Raw genomic sequence first — 20,513 nt, 5'->3', positions numbered from 1 at the left:
CTTTTAATTCATGACCGCCTGCCTTCAGCGTTTATTAACGAAGTCCCAGTTTTGAGCACAATACGAGCCTAATTTAAAATTATTTGTTATATTTTCCATTGTACCAAGTGAAAACCCTTTTTTAAAGTTACCTTTACAAAAAACTACTAGCCCGAGGCAAGTCTGTAGGCAAATAGGATTTTTTTTGTCAAAGACAATAGAACTGTAGATCATTTATAACTTAATGAAGCAAGGCTGCGAACTGCCAATGCTTTCTCCATGGCTTTCTCATGTTGTTGTTTGTTTTTTTTTTTTTATTTCATACTGCTTTTATATTTATAAGCATAACAATACAGCCTATTTTGCCATATTCTCATTTGCGTACTTCAATGGAGCTCAGCCTAGTATAGTTTACTCTGCTAGTATTCTTAGTATGAGATTTTACATCTCACTAACGTTAATAGAATTCGAGTATCGAGACGCTTCAGAATCATGCAAAATGGACCTTTAAAGTCTTGTTTTATAGCTTAGCTTCATCCATACATCTCAGTCAGCACTGCAAGTGGAAACATAGAGAAATTAAAATTGGTAGTACTGAATTGTTGAACCGCAAGTGTACATGGCGACAACGAGGTCGATGCGAGCGATATTTCTGGATTGGCCATTACCTCTGGGATCGCGAGAGTACCTATCGTGTACAGTTTCAGAGCCTCAATAGCTCAACGGTTAAGGTGCGGACTGAAATCCGAAAGGTCATCGGTTCAAATTTCACCCGTTGCACTGGCATACCCTCTCCACTATTGTCATAGCTAAAGCTTTACGCTTAGAAAGAATATTTATAGTCATGATTAACATGGCTAACATTCTTTTTAAAAAAAACAGTGTGTCGGACATATCATCACCATAAGCCAAGATGGTACGCCATAGCCATTATCACAGGCTGTAAGCACAACACCAGGAAAATAATCTTCCTCGTGACTGCCCGGGTAAGGAGGTAAAAGCTATTGGCCTCACGGGGACCTCACTCAAATCTCGTTAGAATTTCTGACTTTAAATCAATAACTTTTAGATCAATTTTACACTGATATTATTGTTTCGATTCTCGAATTCTATCAACGTTGCTGGGTCAGATCTAAAATCTCATACTATACACATCAGCTCGAGGGTAACTTTTTACTGCAAAGTTAAATTAGTTTTTCATTACCCCAAACACTGCTGGCAGTGTCATAACTCTGCCCCTCATTAGGTCGGTCCTTTGTCTTATCTTTGCATGCGAGTAATTAATTACGTTTCGCAATTAATTTACTCTTAATGGCAGAGTATCGTTGTTACGGAATGATTAAGCAATTTATTCATAAAATGTTGTTTACTGTATCAGAGGGAGCCGTTTATTTATGCTTTTGATTAAATTGTCGAACGCAATCATTTCTTTATACATGATAATTAAATTAAACATTTATTTGGGATACAAGGTTTGTATAACCTATAAGATCAACATGGTAGCGGAATGCAAACTTGTAAAATGGTACGGGTTTTTCGGTAATGTGGTAACTATACGAGATCTTCTCTTTTTCCACACCTCGTTCATAAGCTTTCAGAATGAGAAGAGTTTAGGTCACAGTTCACCATGGTGGTCAAGTGCGTAGTGGCATACTTCACACACCTTTGAGAACATTATGGAGAATTCTTAGGTATGCAGATGTCCTCATGTTTTCCTTCATCGTTAAAGCAAGTTATATATACTTAAGTACCTACCAAAACGCACATAACTCCGATAAGTTAGAGGTGCATGTCCGAAACCGAACCCAGAACCCTCCGAATAGGAGACCGAAGTCTTAACCACTAAGGAAAGCTAACAGGTACAGAGAAACCGTGGGCATAAGCTAATCAAAATTATTAAACAGAGAAAGATAATTGAAATTTCATCCAGTGAAATTATAATGATCATAATCAGAAAAGCTATGTATAAACCTGAAAACTGGCGAACCGCAGGATAACGATTGCACGAAAATCGTTAATAGGATTAAGCTCGCAAATTGGATATTGGAAGTAAGCCGGACTGAGTCGGTGGACAGCAAGCAGCGTAATTAGCAGTAACTAAGGGGAGCGGCCGCCTGATTAAACGGGCTTAACTCGCGCACTTTGCTTCGTAGACCTTCCAAATGTTTGAGTAGCGTATCGGTTTTGAGCACTTTTTGCGCAGCGGTGTATTTCCAATTGATGGTTATTTTCTAACTTGAGTTAAGACTGGTCTATCAAATATTGAGAGTAGCCGTATTTTTGCACTGCATTGTTTTAAGGTAGGTACCGCATAAAATTTGTACCTTACGATATTTTTGATTTTTTATTTTGATCACCTTTAAATTGAATGCATCATCGCCTACAATTTGGTGTGACTTCAGTCAAGCGTAAACCTTTTAGTGCAATCAAATAAAATCATATCCCATTCTAGTCAGAAAATCCAAGTAACAATATTAATATAATGTTACAGATAAAATTAAAAAACCCTAACAAGTTAGATTATACCACAATCGGAAAAAAATCTTGCCATTTAATTGGATAAAGGCATCCTTCCGATTCAACCACAAATCCGTATTTCGCGACCCTCCGGGCCTGTTTGCGATGTTAAAAATGTGTTTAATAAATCTTCCCATCGCTCGTCGCGTCGCCCCAATCTACCATGCCGATGGTTATTGTGGAAACCAAAAATTTCATCACCGCGTGTCGTGGTATAAAATTCCGTATTTCTCGATAGCATTTTTGCTAGTCCTAGTTCTTTTAAGTTCATTTGAATTAAGCGCTTACCACTGCGATCAATGACGTAATTATTTACAATACGACTGTCCAAAAAGGAGTGTAATATTTTAGGGATCATGTATGTGTGTAACTATGTAGTATATGTCTATATATGTATGTATTTATATACTTCATTGTACAATAAAACACAAATGACAGGTTACAAAAAAGAAAGAAAACTTAAAATGTAGGTACAATAAATAACTCAAAATTTAAAAAACCCCCGACATGAGCCGAAAAGAGCTGATAACTTTCAAACAGCTAAACCGATTTTCTTCAATTATAGCTAAGAACACTCTCGATCAAGCCACCTTTTAAACAAAAAAAAAAACTAAACTAAAATCGGTTCATTCGTTTAGGAGCTACGATGCCACAGACAGATACACAAATACACACGTCAAACTTATAACACCCCTCTTTTTGGGTCGGGGGTTAAAATAAAGAAAGAAAACTTAAAATGTAGGTACAAAAAGGCGGTCTTATGTATGTTTAGTTTCTTTGTTCCATCATAACTTCTAAATGCCCAAACAGATTTAGATCTATGGAGTATCGTTAAAATTCAATATGGCAGAGCAGTTGTGTTTTTATTTTATTTTTAATTATATTTTACCATCAGGTTTTATGGAACTGGAGCGGCAATCGCTTCAAAAAACCCTATGTATTTTTTTATTAAATGTTTACCTCGTAGTAGTCCTGCGCAATGATGAAATAAAAGTAAGAAATAAAATGGCTTCATTGAATTTGATCTCTGTAGAAAATATAAAATGAAATCAGCTCTATAACAGCTCGCCTCCGCGCTCTCCAATTATACCCACGTGCAATAAGAAAAGTATTTTATGTACAGACCGACAACCTACCTGAACCGATTCTTACTACGACACTTATTTAGTTTCTAGATGATTCCCGCGACTTTGTCCACGTGGATTTAGTTTTGTAGGGTCCTAATAGGAGACAGGGTTCCTATAGGACCCTATATTACCAAGCCTCCGCTGTAGGTCCCTCTGTCCGTCCGTTCGTGTGTACTATGTCAGTCGGCTGTATCTCAGAGCCAAGGGCAATCCTACCGCTCCCATCGCCCAACATCTCGATTATTTTATGGGCTTAAGAATAATCACACTATCACACTAATATTATAAAGGCGAAAGTTTGTATGTGTGTGTGTGTGTGTGTGTGTGTGTGTGTGTGTGTGTGTATGTTTGTTACTCCTTCACGCAAAAACCACTGGACGGATTTGGCTTTGGCTATTGGGCGGTTTGGGAATAACTATGTACTTGCACCATATAGGCAGCACTAAAATCGTCCTGGTGATATGTGGAAACTACTACCTACTTTACTTTACCTAATAAAACCTACTTACCAAACCTAACCTAACCTTTTACATAAAACTGTTTTTCTCAGAAACTGGGAGGAATAAATTAAAAATTCTTTTTTTATATGAAAGTAGGGATATCAAACTTTATTATATGTAAACTTTCATTGAGACACAAAAATATTTGTAAGTGGCCCAAACTCCATAGAGTGCTGGTCATTCTCTTTTGGAATGGAGATAGATAATATCCTGGATTAGCACATAGGCTACTTTTTATCCCGGAAAATCAAAGAGTTCCCACGGGATTTCGAAAAACCTAAATCCACGCGGGCGAATTCGCGGGCATCGGCTAGTATTTTAATATTTCAAACAACACTTTATTCACCTAAATAGCTATCTCTCGTAACAATAGCAAACAAATCATTCAACATTAGTCCCAGGCAGATTGGGATCTAAATTGGGAGTGCGTTAATAAATGAGAGTTTCATATGCAGATGGCGGGAGGCAGTCATGAATTTAAAAGTAATTCCATTATAAGTTGGAAGCTGGTTGGAGAATTTTCCAGCTGCAAATAATATGAGGGCTAAAAGTTTCGCTTGATACACTAATGTGATTGGTGTGTTGTGTCGTGTGCGAGTGACGCTAAAAACGTTACAAGTTTTAAGTGCCGTAAACAACTGGATGTTTCCTGTATTTTTTATCATGTTACAGACTCTAAAATCAAAAAATTATTACTTTTAGGGATCCATACCCAAAGGGTGCCTTCGCTGTCCGTCCGTCTGTCCGTCTGTCTGTCAGCGGGCTGTATTTTATAGGTGGAGATTTGAAATTTTCACAGTATGAGTGTTTCTCTTTCCGCCATAACAACAAATAATAAAAAAACTAAATGGCCGCTATGCAATCTAAAAAAAATTAAAAGTAGTAGTGTTATATTTTGTAAGATAGTACGGAACCCATCGTATACGAGTCCAACTCGCATTTGACCGGTTTTTAAAAATTCCGCGGGAACTTAGGGTACAAAGTATTCTATAGTGTAAATTCAGGATATAAGCTATGTCCATTCCAAGCCAAATCAGCTCGGCGTGATGGAGTAACAAACATCCAAACACTAAATTTTTCACATGTTTTATATAAGGTATTTTCAGATAGTAGATAGCTAAGTATGGTAGGTATCTACAACAGATCGGTTGCGGCTAGAACCCAGAGCCATAAAGCCAGTTTAAAAAAACTGATCGGTTGAGATCACCTATGAATAGGATCACCTATAAATGTATAACTAGTAGGCACATGTACTATATGTTAATATCGGATGTGGCGCCTGTATCAAGATGTAGCATCGTTTATGAGCGGTTAGGCGGCGCACAGTAATGCATACGGTGCGAGGGATTGATTGATCACTTGATCAGTGTTCTAGCTTGTGTTCGAGGCAATATCGATACATGAACTATGCGGGCACACCAACATCTTAGACATGGCCACTTGAAAGCCTTATTGTAAAGCTAGTTGGTTCCCGTCACTTCGTCTGCATGGATTCAGGTTTTTAATTTTTTGTGAAAACCCTTAGAGAAGCTAGGTGGGAAATCTCAAGTTTCTAGGCCTAGTGGTTTGAGCTTGATATTTTGTCAGTTATTATATATTATAAGTTGTGATAGCCTAGTGGTTAGAACGTCCACCTCCTAATCGGAGGTCGGGGGTTCGATGCCGGGCACGCACCACTAACTTTTCAGTTATGTGCGTTTTAAGCAATTAAATGTCACTTGCTTTAACGGTGAGGAAAACATCGTGAGAAAACCTGCATGCCTGAGAGTTCTCCATGTTCTCAAAGGTGTGTGAAGTCTGCCAATCCGCATTGGTCCAGCGTAGCAGACTATGGCCAAAACCCTTCTCATTCTGAGAGGAGACCCGTACTCAGTAGTGGGGCGGAAATGGGTTGATCATCATGATTTTGTCAGTTACTCGTTTCTCTTCAAAGTAAGATTCCATTTACAAAGTAAGAAGTTTCTTCACCCGCGTGGATTTTGGTTTAAAAAACCGTAGGAACTCTTTGATTTTCTGGGGCAAAAAGTAGCTTTCTAATAATATAATACCTAATAATCTTTGTCCCTAGGATGCAAGTTTTAGAGATGTACTTTCGTAAAAATCGATAAATGAATGGGCCGTGAAGAGCTAGCAGATAGATAGACAGACATACTTGCATTTATAATGTTTGGTAATGGACGTTTCTTTGTCTTCCCTTGATTGTCTTGATTTTGATGTAGATTGAAGGTTCACAACAAACTTGAATTTCTTCACTACTTTAGGTTTTGTATTTAAAACACTGAGGTAGATAACATGATTAGTTTAATGATCCAAGGATGAATTTACAAGAAAATAATAAAAATTGATGACGCGACGTATCGCTGCTTTTGATCTAGTGTTCCGTTCAATATGGCTGCTCCCTTCGTGTACGTTCGGGCGCTGTCGTATTACTTCGTTGGCTCGCGCGCCAACATCTTCCCCCCCCTCAACGACCTTGGGATGTTGAGGTTACTTGTCCGATGCTGATGGCAAGGGGCACAGGCTATTGATGGCACGTCTGATGATGGCACTTGTGGTTAAAATGTCTGCTACACGTGCGACTCCGTCTGCTCCAGGATAAAGTTTTGATATGCGCCCCATGCGCCATTTTAGTGGAGGAAGGTTTGCTTGTTTAATGATGACCATATCTCCTTGAAGTAAGTTTCCTTTATTTATTCGCCATTTTGCTCTTTGTTGAAGCTCGCACAGGAATTCCTTACGCCATCTTTCCCAAAATTGTTGTTTGAACTGCTCAAGTTGCTGGTATCGATTCAGACGACTTATTCTGGCGTCTAACAAGGCTGGTGATGGCAATGAGGTGAACGGTCTACCGATGAGGAAGTGCCCAGGAGTCAAAGGAAGTAAATCGGTTGGATCAGACGAAAGTGGAGTAAGGGGTCGAGAATTCAAGATTGCTTCGACTTGTACGAATAAAGTCGATAATTCCTCGTACGTGAAATGATTGGTTCCTAACATGCGACTGATATGATATTTTGCAGATTTCACACCCGCTTCCCAAAGCCCGCCAAAATTTGCACAATAAGCTGGCGAAAAATTGAATTTTATGCCCTCATCGGCGGCAAACGAGGTGATTGATTCATTGTTTTCTACGGATTCTAAAAATTGGCGAAGATCATTGTTTGCGCCAACAAAATTCCGGCCATTATCGCAGTAGATTTCGCTAGGTTTTCCTTTGCGTGAAATGAATCTCTTTAGGCAAAGAAAAAAGTTATCAGTGCTAAGGTCAGACGCAAGCTCAAGATGTACAGCCTTAGTTGAGAAGCAGATGAAGAGGCATAAATAACCCTTGGTTAATTTACAGCCACGTCCACGGCGATCTTGTATTGGAAAAGGTCCTGCAAAATCTACGCCAGAAATCTGGAACGGTAGGTTAGGAGTCACCCTCGACGCAGGTAAGTTACCCATTATAGGATTTAGTGTATTAGCTTTCATAATTCTACATCGTTTGCAGTTGTTTACTGTGCTTCTAGCTAGGCGTCTGCCTGAAACGGGCCAATAGTTTTGTCGTAAATTATTTAGCAATAATTGTGGACCGCCATGCATTAGTTTTATGTGCTCATAAGCAAATAATAATTTTGTAAATTGATGGTTTGAATCTAATAAAACTGGATGTATTTGATTATAATTTTCAGGTGAATTTTGGATACGCCCACCTACGCGCAAGATGCCATTATCGTCTACGAAAGGTCGCAGTGAGAGCAGGCGTGATCGAGAAGGTAAGCATTTTTTATCATTTAGTAGTTTAAGTTCGACTTCAAAATTTTCTAATTGATGTTGCTTTATTAAATAGATGAGAGAATTTTTAAGTTCATTAATTTTGAGATGGCCTGTATATTTAGCGCTCGGGTATTTAGAATTATGGATAAATCTTAGTACGTAAGCTAAACTTCTTTGTAGTCTTGCAAAGTTTGAAAATCTGTCAAAATTTAATATTGTATGTGTAGCTGCAGCTTTTGGAGTTGCTATAAATGTAGATGTAGTTGTAAGTGTAGATATTTGCTTAGTTTTATTAATACACGCTTTCTTTTCAGGAAGTTCATTAATGAATTTTATATTACTTGGCCACTCAATTTCATCATTTGACAAAAACTGAGGACCTTGCCACCATAAGGCAGCATTTTGAAGATTTTTTGGGTCTAAACCCCGAGAGGCTAGATCCGCTGGATTATGTGTGCCTGGTACATGTCTCCAGATGCCAGAAGAAGTCATCTCTTGAATCTTTGCAACTCGATTCGAAACAAAAGTCTTTAGATCACGAGATTGGGATGATAACCACCCAAGGACCACTGAAGAGTCTGTCCAGAAATAAGTCTTTGGAGGCACTGGAAGTCGTAAAGCCTTTAAAACAGCTGAAGCTAGACGAGATGCGAGTAAGGCTCCACAAAGCTCCAATCTGGGTATGGTTTGCGACTTTATAGGAGATACTTTAGTTTTTGCACACAGAAGATTGACACTTATCTGTCCTGATTTATCAGTTGATTTCAGATATATGCATGCCGCGTAGGCTTCAAGAGAAGCATCACAAAATGCGTGAAGTTCGATGGTTTTTGGTTCGTCATTGAGTGCGTATCTGGGAATTTGAATATTAGATAAATTGTCTAAGTTAGAAACAAAGTTAGACCATAAATTGGCAATGTCAGAAGGAATAGGGTCATCCCAATCAAGTTTTAATAGCCACAATTTTTGAAGAATTATTTTTGGGATTATTGTGCACGCACTCAAGAGCCCGAGAGGATCAAATAATTTTGCAGAATTTGATAAGATCGATCGTTTGGTTACTACAAAATTAGATTCAATTTTCGTAGGAAATTTCAAGACGTCAGCGACTGGATCCCATTTAAGGCCTAGTGCACTGGATTGCGAACTTAAATTTAAGTCCGTAGCTACATGAACATTTGAATTATTTTCAAATATAGAAGGTATGTTAGTACGAAATTTACGCAAGGGAAGACATGCAGAACTAAGGATTTCTGATGTTTTGTTTATAATATATAGAAGTTCTTGTTCTGAGTTGCAGCCTGATAGAAAATCATCAACGTAAAAATCATGTTTTATTAAATTTGATATTGTTTCATCTTTGCATGTTTTAGATGATTCTAGAAGACATCGAGTTGCGAGAACGGGAGCAGACGCAGTACCGTAAGTATCATTGAAAGAAGACGTTTCTGCAGGTACTTTTTCAAGCTCCCAAAACTTAGAAAGTTGCTGTTGTATTTCTTTGCTGAAGTTGCAATAAATTTTATCCGAAGTGTTGCTACGTTTCCCCCCCATGGGGCCAGCAACTATCCAACCTAGTTGAGTTTCTTGTAGTGTGGGCATATGAAGACCCAATTTAAATCTAGAAGAACAAAGTAGATCCCAGAAGACGTCGGCTCCGAGAAGCATGTCAATTTCTGAAGAAACAAAGAAGTTGGGATCCGCTAAGTGGATGTGGTTAGGTATTTGTAGACTTTCGATATTGATGTTGACTTGAGGCAGCTTGTCAGTAATAAGAGGAATGATGTAGCATCTGACAGGCATGCTAAATGTGTTGTATGTAGAGTGGATGACAATATTGCAATGTTCGGTAATCTTAATTACAGAATTGTTGAGACCGCATACCGAACGAAGATAGTTTTTCACTGTTGGTAGACCAATCTTTGTTCGTGCAGCTTCGGTTATAAAGGAAGATTGACTTCCACTATCCAATAAAGCTTTCAATGTAAATGATTTGCCGTTAGTTGTTACCTTCACCAAAGCCGTAGATAGAAGAGCTTGGTTTGAGGACACAGAAGACATACTAACAACGCAAGAAGGATCCTTCATATCGGTAGGACCAGAAGAGGAAGAAGGTAAGCTGTTATGTCTAGGAACTTTAAGATTAGATGTTGGAAGTGATGTAGTAGTTCCTTCGCGACTTTGTGACGATGATGATGATGTAGATGTTTGTGTCGGTGGTTGAATATAGTGAAGAGAAGACTGTCTATGTAAAATTGAATTATGTTTTCGTTTACAGAAGCGGCAACCACCCAGTCTACAGTTGAAATGACTGTGCCCTTCACGGAGGCAGTTTGTGCAAATTTGCCATTCGTGAACTTTCGCAATTCTGTCATCTGCTGACATCGATTTAAATTTTGGGCAATTATATAATTTATGGTCTAGCTTACAAGCTAAACATGCTTTGTTGGTATACGAAGATGATGATGATGATGATGAAGGTGAAGAAGGTGACGCAGCAATAAATGACTTTGATTTAACAAATTGATTGCGTTTATCTGATTTAATGGGTTTGTTAGCATGAACAGTCTCCAACACTGTTGCTCGCTGACGCAGAAATTCAAAAAAATTACTAAGCTTCACGTTGTCGTGGGTGCTCCTAAACTCCTCCCATTTTCCGGCTGTAGATGAGTCCAGTTTTGAAGAAGCCAGGTAAATGATCAGAGAATCCCAATGCTCTGTTGGTTCTCCTAGTGAATTTAGGGCATTTAAATTTTTGGTTATGTTATCAATTAAATTACGTAAACATTGTTCGGATTCCCTACTGATAGGTTCTATAGAAAATAAACCTTTTATATGTTCATTAATCAGAAGTCGCTTATTATTGTATCTGTCACAAAGAAGTGACCAAGCTGTTGAGTAGTTGATAGATGATACTGTGACAGAATTTATGACTGCGCTTGCTGAATCTTCTAGGTACGACTTGAGATAATGAAATTTATTTATGTCCTCGATGGTATCATTATTGTGTATTAACGATAAATACATGTCTCTAAATTCTATCCATTTACTTTGGTCCCCGTTAAATGGAGGAATTTTAAGCGGTGGCAACTTTACCCCACGATGCTTTGACCGGTCGGATCCGCTGACAGACACCGATCCGGATTCGTTTTTTAATGCGTTTTCAAAAATTTGTAACATTTCTTGTGCTTGCGCTATTAATTTAAAAAATCTATTTTCAATCTCTTCTCTTTCTTTCATCTGTAGGCCTTCGTCCTTAATGTCTAAAGATTCGATTTTTGATTGCAATTCATCGAAATTATATGACAGATCTTGAAACTTACTCAACCTTAAACTTAATTCATTACATTGAATTAGTTTCTAAAAGAGGCGTTAAGTATTTTTCAAAAAGAGTAATGCGTGTTTTTACGCGTCCTCTTTGCGCAATAAGATCTTTTAATTCGGTCATTTTGTAAGCGCAAACAACAATATACGATATGAAGAAAAAATTAAAATATTAAAATAATAATAAAAACAATGCATCAACCAACCTCGAAGCCCCGTACAAACCGGGCGTATTAAGTAATCCACCTGTGCGGCACGGCTTACTCGATGCAGGCACCCGCAGTCAGCGCGGCGACTCGGCCGGGCGTTCGGGAAGTAGGTATGAAAATATGATGCGACCGACCGCCACTTGGTGAATTATTTCTCACCGCTCGACTCTGAAAATAGTCGGCGAATCTATGTTTTACTATTGAAATATTACTTAATGCACTGTAATTAAGATGGTACAGTTTTAATTAGATGCTGTTTGTACTTTGTATTAAAGGAATCATCGAAATTAAACTGATGGAATGAATGTTTGTAACTCGTTTGAAACGATGAAAATGTCGACCTTTGTCGACAAATCGAAGCAAAATTGATAAAGAAGGATTAACGATGTATAGGATTAAAGATGTATAGGAAAAAAGATGTATATTATAGGAATGAGCATTACTTCCCTCGGATCACGTCGTGGAGGTCACCATAAACTTGTTTGGTAATGGACGTTTCTTTGTCTTCCCTTGATTGTCTTGATTTTGATGTAGATTGAAGGTTCACAACAAACTTGAATTTCTTCACTACTTTAGGTTTTGTATTTAAAACACTGAGGTAGATAACATGATTAGTTTAATGATCCAAGGATGAATTTACAAGAAAATAATAAAAATTGATGACGCGACGTATCGCTGCTTTTGATCTAGTGTTCCGTTCAATATGGCTGCTCCCTTCGTGTACGTTCGGGCGCTGTCGTATTACTTCGTTGGCTCGCGCGCCAACAATAATATTACTATGAATTTGTATTATATTTTTCATAGGTATCTTTTGTCCTGTTAAATAAAGTCGTTTTTCATACACTTGTGAAACAGGTTACCAACCAGAAATATAGAGTTACAAACCCACGTACCTACGTCCTACATACTCATAATTATTATACGAGTATTTCATCTTCTGTGTTTGTGTTTGATCTATTCGTTATGTTAATACGCACCAAAACACCTACCTAGTCTTGAATTTCTTTCCAATTTATCTCTGATAGTATGACAGGAATAGATGGTTTTGCAAACATATTTTTAACCCCCGACAAAAAAAAACTGTTTGGCTGAAAAGGAGAATAGACTTCATATTATAGGTACTTCTCACGACAAAGGTCTGCCGTCGAATATTGTTAAGCTTTCTTCCTTGTCCAAGTACCGGAAACGTATCACTCCAAGAGCCCTTCACGGAAGTTAGCTCGCAAATTAAGAGCATGTTGTCATGGCACTGCTGTATTGAGATTAATGAACGATGAAATTCTGGTACATGACATATTCTCGCTAGTGACCAGTAATTTATGTAATGACCTTAATTACCTTTTATGTAATGACCGAAAAATAGGATACCCAAGTTTCCGAAAGAAAATTTAAATTGAAAAGCTTTAAATGACAAGTGTGAATTAAAAATTTATAACACCCCCAACAAATGAAGGTTACAGTAACTAGAAAAGAGCTTTCAAACGGCTGAACCGATTTTCTTGGATTATAGCTAGGAACACTCTTGATCAAGCCACCTTTCAAACAAAAAAAAACTAAATTAAAATCGGTTCATTAGTTTAGGAGCTACGATGCCACAGACAGATACACAGAAACACAGATACGTAACACCCCTCTTATTGGGTTGGGGGTTAAAAATAATAGTCTATCTTCAAAGTTGTTTAGGGATGCAAACCAGAAAATATCTAGGTAGGTACATGAGTAACGTCTTCTTTGATTCTGCCAATCGAAATAAAATCCAAAAATTTCAAATCCTATTTTTTCGAGTTAAATACCAGAGTGAGTATCACATTTAATATTATAAAGGAGAAAGTTTGTATGCTTGTGTGTGTGTATGTTTGTTACTCCTTCACGCAAAAACTACTGGACAGATCGGGCTGAAATTTAGAATGGAGATAGATTATACCCTGGATTAGCACATAGGCTACTTTTTATCCCGAAAAAAACCTACATCCACGCGAACGAAGTCGCGGGTATCAGCTAGTTATTTTATAATGTTAAACACTGTAGAGATAAACGAGTCGTATTTTTCTCGGTCTTGGAGCCGGGAAACGCTTGTAAATATTTCCCGTTTAACTGACACATGGACCCAAAGTTTCAAAAGGTGTCGCTTTACATAATAAATGGAAGAATTTACGTACAGTAAAACGATTTCACAGAGAGTTCCGTGCAAGCTTCAAATGCTTTAAATTCTGCGAGGGGCATTTTTGTTTAAAACAGAATAGGATTGAAACTAAACGAGATATCATGCACTTGAGTTTCATTGTCCATTAATCACAGGGAGACAATGCTACAGCGACGTCGTTTCAATTTGTGAACGGAAAGCTATCCCGTGGAGTGAACACTACTCAAAGAGAAACTTTCACGGCTGTGAGCACGAATAGGGCGCTCAAAACAATTTGTAACAAATAGATGTTGAGAACTTTTGCTATTGATGACAGGTTTGCTATTCATTGCGATTTTTCTAAGAACTGTAAAAATACACACTAGTACTAGTATTATAATTTTTTGTTACGTTGAAAATCCCACTTAATATAATATTATAAAGGCGAAAGTTTGTATGTGTGTGTGTGTGTGTGTGTGTGTGTGTATGTTTGTTACTCCTTCACGCAAAAACTACTGAACGGATTGGGCTGAAAAGAATGGAGATAGATTATACCCTGGATTAGCACATAGGCTACTTTTATCCCGGAAAATCAAAGAGTTCCCACGGGATTTTAATAAAACCTACATCCACGCGAACGAAGTCGCGGGCATCAGCTAGTATTACAGCTAGCCTCATTTAATTACTATACAAATCATGCCCGCCTGGAATGGTGCGAAGAATACTGGCTGCATCTCCGCTGGACAGTAAGGCTGAACCGTTGCGCAAAAAATGAACCAGCCCTTCTGTCACTACTGTAAACTTTCAGTCATAAAAAATAGCTTATTCCTGCGATTTCGTCTGCGTGGATTCAGTTTTTAAGAATCCCATGGAACTCGGAATTTCCGGGATAAAAAGTAGCCTATCACAGTTTCCAGATCTTTTACTATATCCATGCATAAAATCACGTCGATCTGTTGCTCCGTTGCGGTGTAATTAAAGGACAAACCAACAAACAAACACAATTTTGCTTTTGTAATTTTATGGTTAGTAATGCCAAGTAGGTATTATGTCTTTCTGTCTGTATGTCTGCTAGCTTTCCACAATTCATCCGTTTAATCGATTTCGATTCGTTAGCTTAATAAGTCACAATTTTGCTGGTGAATGGTGAACTTAATTGAGTTAGGTATTTTAGTAAAATCCCTAGAGAATATAGACTCTATTTTAGTCAGTATCCCCTATCGATCTAACGTTACAATACGTCACGTTAATTAAGTTACAAAGTTTATAAACGAGCAATGTGATTTTAAGCTTATTTCGTGGTTTAACGACATTTTTTATATCGTAGATTATTTCAACTCAATTGCATGAGTCGTGGTCACTGAGTCAAAATATTGGCAGTTAAAAACACCAAATGAATCGTGGTATGTACTTGTTATCTACAATATAAAACTAGCAATATACTGTCGAACCATTACAAAAAACTCAAATCCGTTTAGCCGGTCCAATGAAAACTTTCCGCGTTGAAATCTTGTAAGAAATTCATCCTTGCAAATTGAAAAAGCTAGTAAGAGTTGCAAGAAAAGTTGTTCTATACGTCGCCGCTCGAAATATTCTCAAAGTTTTGTATTATTTTCGCTACTAAAACTTATGATAGCATACAATGTTTCCAAAAGCTTCGATAACAATGTAGTTCAAGTTTGAATAATGCCAATCGAAAATAACTGAGATAAAGTAAAGGGAAGAAATGACATTGAAAAATATATTAGACATGATACTAAAACTTATTGCTTATCGGATATATTAGACTTATTACTTATCGGATAGATTATTCAGAATAACCTGTCCATGCTTAAAACAAAAGTCTGCTAGCTCCTATCCATTCATTAAAAAAAATTAAATCGATAATCCTACAAAATAAGAGAAAGTAACTCAAAGAATTCCTTCACAAAAAACTCTATGAAGTTAATTGATTAGTTTGAGTTAGTACCTATCCGTTTTCACTTCTTCAAATCATTCATTCAATTTCACATAAGCGAATAGAGAACTGATCAATCAGCTAGATTCTATGAATTCAAGTATTGAAGACTTATAGCAACCACCTTTAAACCTTTCAAAAATATTTAAAGAATTAAACAAGTACCTAGTTAAAAAAGTTACCTTCCTTAAACCGGACGCTGCTCGATGTGAGCCGACAAACTTAACCAATTAGTATCTCTTCTAACTTCCCAACTCTCTGCAAGACAAAAGGATATAGGGTACGAAACTTTCAAAGATAAGTTTGCAATGTTCATTTCTTAGAAAAGCATTTTTTGCAGTTCTAATCAAACAGAATCAAACATTTCGGGTATATTCAATAGATACTTGAGCGCTTGACTAGGGAATCCCAGATTTGAGTCCGGCTAGGTCAATTAGAGAATTAATAATTTCTTAATGGCTTCATAGGTTTGGGTCTTATGGAAGGCTTTGGTCTTACTTACCATCTTTTATCCAATTTAAGTGCAACGCACACCCGCCGAGTGGAATGGAGCTGAGACGCAGCGCTTTTTGGATGATATTTCAAACAAAGCTTTATTTACTTTGGCATAACGCTCGCCACGTATCCTTTGAGCTTAGTTTGCCTTAGGTATAAGGTTTTAAACCGTATGTATAAAGCTGACTTTATGTTGTTATCAAGTAATATTCGGCTCCGCTCTACTCTGTACGTGTGCGTTGGACCTTAGTTACCATATAACAACATTTACAAGAACTAAATGCATACTTGTATTGTTCAAGCTATTTCAAGGAGCATCACAAAAACTTAAATCCGCTGAGCCGGTCCACTGAAAACTTTTCCCGTTGAGATGTTGTAAGAAATTCATCCTTGCAAATTGAAAAAGCTAGTAAAAGTTTCAATGTTGTACACGTCTCTGGAAATGTTCTGTGGAGTTTTGAATTATTTTTTTGTTGATAATAAAAGTTATAAAACGTGCAATGTTCTCAAAATTGCTGTAACTTTCTTTTTAAATGTCAGTCTTATTTGCAATATTGTAAATGCACAATTGTGTCTACCTGTTCATATTATGTCTGTCTGTCTGTTGCATTTTCACGGGTCATCTGTTTAGACGAATTTGACAAAATTTGTTTCAGAGATGATTTGCTTCCATTTATAGTGGACGGACATACGCTACTTTTTCTCGTAGGAAAATTACAGAGTTCCTGAGAACTTTCAAAAGCCTATTTCCAGGATGACGAGTTTGTTGGCATCGTCTAGGTCTTAATAAATTGATAGAAATGCTATTAGCTTATTTAACACAGGTATCACCAAATCTTAGCAATTCATGTTTGAAATATTTCGAAAGAATAAATCTCTAGCATCCAAAATGCAAATGCAATCTTTTCTTACAATAAAGCGCGCTGAGGTTTCACTAGACATCTGAGCAAGTTCACGTTCACTTCTATTATACATTATTCTGAATTCTGTGGAAGCGACCAACGCATAAACCACCCTAAGTACCTTCATTATAACATTTTATAAAAAAAATACCAAAACAACACCCGTAGATGTCAGATTAAACATTAAACCCCGCTGTTTCCATAAAGGCAACATTTAGCAGCTTAATGTTTTCTGTTCGCGGGTTCGCTCGGTTTCACATGTTATTTAACATTACACACCATTAATATCCATTTCTTAAACATTACAAGATTTCAAAATTTGAGCCGGAAATGGTTATGCGGGGTGCTTATAATGAATAATGTTTTATTTACTTTTGTGGTATTTTTTAGCTTTTCGCTAAAAGAGTGGAGCCTTTTTGGATGAAATTTTACTCGCTTGTTTAGAGTCAGCTGCGCATCAGGCGGTTAAAGTAAGGTTACAGTTAAAATTAAATTTGACTTATAAGCCACTTTCGGTTGCATAAGTCAGTATAGTAAAGCAATAAATTATAGTCAATATAGTAAAGCAAATTGTAATAGCCGCGTAGGACTTGTTTCTGTAAATAGTCTGCTGTGTTTTAGGCTTAAATTACTAATACCAATTTCAATCGTTTGCTTATAGTAGGTCCAAAAAGCTGACTTTACGTTGTCATTAAAAAGACTCAGCTGGATTCCACTCCATCTATTTAAAAATTAAATTAAATAATTTTGAAAAATATACTTACCTCAAGCTAGACTGTAATGGAAATGAATACAACGGCCGTAAATCTTAGCTTTAACGAAAATCATCATTTAAGAAAGTCTTACAAACTTGATAATGCATAAAATACTATTTAATTAAAGTTAATTAAACAGTTCCTTGTAACATTTACAACTGTTGGTTCCAAACAAAAACATTTTGGGCATAGCGTGTGACAATATTACAGCCACGAAATGTTTCCCGACGACCTCGGGTTGCCTGTGTAGCAACGAATTGTAGGGAATTATGTGTGTCGAGGCAAAATTACCAAAACTAATTTTATACTTAAAACGGAGTTATTTCGATTCTACGAAAACTTTAACACTATAGAGTACAGAAAAAACAGTAGGCCAATTTGAATAATTTTCGCTTATTACCGATTCGCCTTGAATGTCTCTGAAGATAAAAATATAACTTTGAATATGCCACTGTGAAAGAAATTCAGTACAGACGTCTATACACTGTTAGAAAGTTTAAAATATCAAAAAGTAGGTACTTATTCTTTGAATTTCCTTATAGCGGCAATAAAAATATACTCAGTGAAAATTTCCACTCTCTACCTGTTGCGGTTCAGGAGATACAGCTCGCTGACAGACAGACAGACGAACACCGGACGCTTAGTAAAAGAATCCCGTTGGGACCCTTCGGGTACGAAACCCTAAAAAAGTAGCTGTTGAGATAAAGTTAAAGTTTACATAAGAAGTACTTAAGAAGCTTAATAGTCGAGTATGCAACATAATAATATTGCAGTTAGCCTAAATATATAACAAGTGTAAATTAAAAATTTATAACACCCCCGACAAGTGAAGGTTACAGTAACTAGAAAAGAGCTGATAACTTTCAAACAGCTGAACTGATTCTCTTGGATTATAGCTAAGAACACTCTTGATCAAGCCACCTTTCAAACAAAAAAAAAAAAACTAAATTAAAATCGGTTCATTAGTTTAGGAGCTACGATACGATGATGAAAAATAAATGCCATTTTTAAGCCAGACCTCTTCCGGCATACTTGTATAAATTCATATCAGTGGTCTAAATAACAATGAACAAACTATCAAACATTTGGAAATACCACATGCATTCAAGCGACTCCATTAACTAAACACTCTCACAAAGGCAAAGTAGGAAGCAGGGACATTCAAATGAAAATGGAACGTAGCCTCAGGCAATACTGAGTACAACAACCACAAAATTTCGGAACAGGCTTGAACTGCTATTTACAAACAAGTTTGCGTATACACCAACGCAATTGTGAAGTAGTCTCGGGTGTTTTTACTTTTTAGTAAACTTTTTAGGCGCAAGGTTCACCGGTAGACCCGAGGCGCGGCCTGACCAACTCAAAAGTTTTTAACACCCGACCCAAAAAGAGGGGTGTTATAAGTTTGACATGTGTATCTGTGTATCTGTCTGTGGCATCGTAGCTCCTAAACTAATGAACCGATTTTAATTTAGTTTTTTTTTTTTGCTTGAAAGGTGGCTTGATCAAGAGTGTTCTTAGCTATAATTCAAGAAAATCGGTTCAGCTCTCAAATCACTTATTTAGTAATGGATTTAGAATTCTGTGGACGAACTAAACATAAGCCATTTTATGCTTTTCTTACAACATAATATTAGAGTACATAACATACTCGTAGAACCACATAACTAAGAGCTAGTGGTTGTTCGAGCGAAGTCGTTAGATCGGTAGCTTGCGGTTGGCACTGACCGCTCCCTTGCATCGCTACTCCGATACAATGCGAGGGCGTATCCACTGCCATTGACGTTACGTACAGATACTCGTAGCTCAGAGCTACGTAATTGTTACGACCGAGCAAATTGTAGCAGTTAAGTTAACGCGCACACTTGAGTACAGTTGTTCACATTACCTCGTAGCCGCGGTGGAGCGGGTGGATACTGTTGCAATAATAATTATATGAAACGTAGGTATCCTTCAAGTAAGCATCACGAAAAAAGCTCTGACTTTAGTGTGAAGTGGGTGATTTATTGATTTGTTTACGTCGCTTTAGAGTTTAGATGATCTATTCAATGGTGCGAAGTGAGGCGTCAATTCAATTCAATTTATTTATTTGCTGATACAGGTGATTTTATAGGTGTAATTATACAAATACTGGTCCAGCTGTAACACGCCAAGCTGGCATGCAAATACATAGTAAATAGAAAAATTAAAATAAAAGTAAAATTTGCGATTGTTTGAAATAAATGAAGTTATACAATAAAAGGGATTTACAATTTTGAATACTTAGTTCTAAAAGTCCTTAGCGTGTAGTTAGGGGTCTCTGCGCTCCCTCGCTTATCAATCTTTGTGCTGTAAGAGTATGCATCACTACTTAACTAACATTAACTGTACTTGAACAGGTAGGAATTTCAGTGTGGGCAGAGCATATGAAAATATTATACCAACTTCAAAAATAATAAGATCATTATTATGTAAATGAAAAAGCGCTTAATAGCTCGACGGTTTTGAAAGTGATAGTGATGATCACAATCACTGATGTGCATGTTAATCACACGTTTCGTTGGCATCGCTGCAAGTTGCAGTCTCTCAATTTATGATTATTATTTTTTGAGTATAATTAGTATTTATGCCCACATAAAAAAGCAATCAAACTGCATTTAAAACCAGCTCGCGCGTTGAATACACGATAGTAATTTCAGCCGCGTTTAACCCATTTTTCGTTGCAACATTTGGTCCAGCTATTAAGATGTTATGCATGTGCACTTAGAAATTCTCGTTTAGCAAAGAAACCTCGAGGGGAAGCAGCCCACTTTAGTTTGGCGTCTTAAAAGAAAATGCAGCGAGAATGTTACCGAGCGTAAACGGGGGATACCTCCCTTGAAATGTTTTTC

General features: G+C 37.1%; 1 protein-coding gene and 1 long non-coding RNA gene across 2 annotated transcripts in view; one reads left to right on the top strand and one right to left on the bottom strand.

Annotated features, from left to right (window-relative positions):
* The window catches only part of LOC123866189 (protein O-mannosyl-transferase Tmtc3), a 236,318-nt gene that overhangs the window by 192,035 nt on the left and 23,770 nt on the right, over positions 1-20,513 (top strand). The gene's annotated exons all lie outside the window — the stretch shown is intronic.
* Positions 2,364-14,965, bottom strand: LOC123866200. The gene is made up of 3 exons (XR_006796156.1): positions 14,896-14,965; positions 3,626-3,628; positions 2,364-2,375 (listed from the first exon to the last, which is right to left on the bottom strand). It is a non-coding gene; the product is annotated as an uncharacterized LOC123866200 (long non-coding RNA).

The sequence above is a fragment of the Maniola jurtina genome, chromosome 6 (genome assembly GCF_905333055.1).
Source record: "Maniola jurtina chromosome 6, ilManJurt1.1, whole genome shotgun sequence".
Taxonomy (NCBI): Eukaryota; Metazoa; Arthropoda; class Insecta; order Lepidoptera; family Nymphalidae; genus Maniola; species Maniola jurtina.
Note: the sequence above shows the minus strand (reverse complement) of the source record. Positions and strands in the feature narration are given on the sequence as shown.